We start from the raw sequence: 4,465 nt of genomic DNA, 5'->3' as shown, positions 1-4,465 counted from the left end.
AAGCGCGGCAAAACGCGCACCAAATTTGGTTATTTATGCTTCATTCAGACGACAGAAAATATGTCGTCTGAATAAATACAATAATTGCAATTTATGGTTCTCTCAGACGACATAAGTTTGTCGTCTGACCTTGTGAATTTAAAAGGTTGAAACTTGTGCCTCCAAATCGAAAAATTAAGGTCATGTTAAACGACATATATTTGTCATCCAATTAAGTTCATTAAATGTGTCATTTTCACAGTTTTATCAGACAACATATATATGTCGTGTTAATTTTCAGCTGAAAATGGCTATTTATGTGTCTGGTCACACCACACTTATATGTCGTATGACATTTTCAAACCAAGGAAAAATTGAGGCTAATCCAAGAGTATGTAAGCACCAGCTCATTGAGACGACTTTTACTGATTATATGTCGTCCAAAGGACCCTAAAAGTTATCAGACGACACTCTTTCAAAATGCTGCTTTATATGTCGTCTTATAATTGTCGTCTGATGGTGTTTATGGCCTAGAGTCTTGTAAGTTAAACATGTTATTCCAATACCACTGAAGACATGCTTCAAATCTTAGCTAGGGTATCAGGATGCAAGCACAACTGAAGAGCTAAAAGACAAGCTTATAGCAGCTAATTGCTAAACATTCTGCTACAAGGAGCCGATCACCGCTCAAGCTAAAAAGTTGCTCATCTTCCATGGAGGTAATAAGCCCGAAGAGTGCTTAAAAGTTGTATGACTGCTTTGTAAACTTCTTCGTGATATTGAGCAAACTTTCGTAGATTGTCGACTAAGATTGCGGAGGACACTATGGAAACAAAATTAGTATACAGTAAATCTACATAATGTTGATGAAAAACTAAAAAAAGAAGAAAGGAGGAGAACCTGAAAAGTAAAGGACATGTATCTACCTTACAATGACACGACGGAGAACATGAGGCCTTATGTACCCTGTGGCTATCATCCTCTTTGTATGCACCAATATATAAATTTTTTTCCCATGCCACTCATTTCAACAATAGAAGAAGTTACATTGAGTGATTTGAATCTCTCAAGTTTTCCTTTCCCTTCCCCTTTTTCCCCTCCTCTATTTCTTCTGTTCCGCCTCCTCACCCTAGTTATACCATGAAATGGAACATTGACCTCTAGATTGAAACTCATGACACCCAAGTGAAGAAAGGAATACATATATGACTTAGCTAGTTTATATATTTTGAGAGAAGGTTAGGGATGTTTATATAGGAAATTGGACGATACATTCTATGATGGCTTAGAGCAAGACGTATTCGAGCACAGATCTAGTACGTTTCACATGAAAACTCGATAAATTATATATGTATATAGTAATTATAAAAGTAAAAGTCAAATGAAACTGAATCTATTTCTGACACAAATTTAAATTTTGCATCATTTCACGTGATATAGTTTTAGAAAAAAAAAAAAAAAAGTTTACTTTCAGCAACCTGAATTCATTCTCTCTAACGAAGTTTTCATTTCTCGTTCACTTTACCTACCGTCTTTATTTCCAACCTCACACTCACCTAGCTAAACAACAAGATGGGACATCAAGTTCTAGACCAGACAAGACAATAATAAAACATCTAGTTTCACTTGAAAATACAAATATAACGTATGCATATATGGCAATTATAAAAGTAATAAAGACAATCAAAATCGATACACATGAAATCTTGATAAATTACATATATATAGTAATTATAAAAGTAAAAATCAAATGAAACTGAATCCGTTTCTGACACAAATTTAAATTTTGCATCATTTTATGTGATATAGTTTTAGAAAAAAAAATTTTATTTCAGCAACATGAATTCATTTCCAGTCTCACACTCACCTAGCCAAACAACAAGATGGGAAGTCAATTATTTCTTGACCAGGCTACACAATCAGACATCTAGTTTCATTTGAAAATACAAATATAACGTATACATGGCAGTTATAAAAGCAATAAAGATAATCAAAACCGATACTCACAAACTCCTGAATCATATAATCATTATCAACACTATCAGCAAACTCTTTTTCAATGTAGAGAACCATCAAATCATCAAGAAAATCATCTTCCATCTTATTTCGAAGTCTACTTTTTATGATGTTCATAGATGAAAAAGCTCTCTCTGTTGTGGCTATAGAAACTGGTAGAGTCAACACAAGACAAATCAACCTATAATCATAGAAAAGAATGTAGACTTTCTTGATTCAACTAACCGCCGAGACAAATCGGACACAGAAGATGTGTTGACAAATCTTGGATCAGCTAGAATATCTGCTACAAAAAACCCACACTCCATATCTAGAGTTGACAAATCAGATGATGTAAAATCCTCAGGATAAAACTTCAAAGCAAGATTGCAAACATCTTCTTATCTGAATGCAACAAAATTATCACAAGGATCCAATGTAGCACTAAGAACAAGGAGCTCCAATGAATCATCTGGAAATCTATTATCCAACTCTGCCAATTGGAAGTCTATTACAGCATTAAGTATGTTGACCCGATAATAATGCTCATTTGTAATATTCTGTTCACAAGCTCTAACACCTTTCTTGTAAAGTAATGACATATATCAGGCATAATAAGATCATTCTCACAACAAAATGATGCAACCCTTGTAATCAAAGCATCCTAACCATTCTCTCTCAACGTACTCTTGAAGTCTTCTTTTTGCTAATTTTAGGAAGTTTAGAGCATTCAAAATATCTATGGCTTTTTTTTGCAATGATTGACAAAGAAAATTAGTTATCTTCATGACAGATTGCATCAAAAGCAAGCAAAACACAAAATTAAAATGTTTCATAGCCTTACCCACATTCTTTGCTTCTGCTTGTATCTTTTTTGGTCCATTTGCAACCAGTTCTGCAAGAGTTGTTCGGGTAGCTCCAAATAGATTAATCAAACTTGTTATAGAGAGAAAATATGAACCCTAACGAATTGCCCCTGCTCGTTGCAAAGTGCAAGCCTGATTAGCCCCTGTACCTGTCTGAAGTTTGCCAACAGCCACCAATTCTGCAATCTCTTCTTCTCTAGTAGCTTTCAAAGCTGAATGTCTCTTTGCAGAATAATATACAAAATTCACAACGAAGCTCAATGTACCAAAAAATGTATAAATATCATCCACCCCTTTGGCAGCGGCATTTAAAGCTAATTGCAAGTGATGAGCAAAGCAATGCACATAATATGCATACAGACACTCTTCACAAAACAAAGCTTGTAAACCATTAAATTCACCCCGCATGTTACTAGCACCATCATATCCCTGAGCACGCATATTTTCTATTTGAAGATCATTGTGAGTAAGGACTTTAGATATCTCAGAATATAAAGTCTGAGAACAAGTGTCTGCAACACTAAGAATTTTGAAAACCTTTCTCTAATAAACCCATGACAATCAACAAATCGAAGTATGACAGTCATTTGCTCCTTACTAGATGCATCAACCGCTTCATCAACCAAGATACAAAATTTGGCTGATCCAACTTCATCTCGAATCTTCTCTCTAACTTTGTTGCCCAATATATTTACAATTTGTTTCTGTATTAATGGAGAAGTATACTTGGCATTTCCAGGAGCATTATCAAACACCCTTTGAACTTCTAGATTCATTCTTCCAAATGAACTCAAAACTGCATCGAAGTTTCCACGATTAGTTGAATCTGCCGACTCATCATTCCTTCTAAAAGCACATCCTTGTTTGGCTAACAACCTTACACCTTCTATAGTAGCAATAAGCCGAAGTCGGTGATTTGCTGCTTCTTGGGATGAATGTGTGCTAATGACTCTCTCAATATGCTTAATTGGGTTTCTTAGTGTCTCCCACTTGTGCATGGCAGCATTGTGTGGTGAATTTATACCTCCCATGTGTTTAAGAATGCCAGATTGCTTTGACATAATATTCTTCCAACCTTGAAAAGTGAATGTTGGATGGTGGGATGGATATCTATCAAATAAGAAGCAAGGGAAGCAATATGCTTTGTCCATCTGTACAGAATACTCAAGCCAAGGTCAATCTTTAAACCACTTGTGATTAAATTTTCGACCTTGGCCTGTATCATTAGAAGATGGGTAACTGCTTAACTGAGGTTGACATGGTCTTAAGACCACATAAGCTCTTTTAACATTCTCCTGGTCATTCAAAGGGTACTGACATATTGGACGTCGTAATCTTGGATCACGCTCAAGAGATGTAATATCAAACCCTCCTACCTCAATTCTTTCACTACGACACTCTTCTACCAGTATAGATATAGAAGAAACTAAAGGGACATCCATGGGGACATCATTCACAGAATTTTCAGTCCCACGTCTATTCTCACTCACACTCCCACTCTCACTACCACTTGGGGGAGTATCAGTTTGAAACCATGAGAAAAGACTTTTATATCGCTTGGGCTTTCGATGATCAGTCATTATCAATACCTATATATATATATATATATATATACATATAATTAG

This window comes from Fragaria vesca, linkage group LG3 (assembly GCF_000184155.1).
Source record: "Fragaria vesca subsp. vesca linkage group LG3, FraVesHawaii_1.0, whole genome shotgun sequence".
Taxonomy (NCBI): domain Eukaryota; kingdom Viridiplantae; phylum Streptophyta; class Magnoliopsida; order Rosales; family Rosaceae; genus Fragaria; species Fragaria vesca.
Note: the sequence above shows the minus strand (reverse complement) of the source record.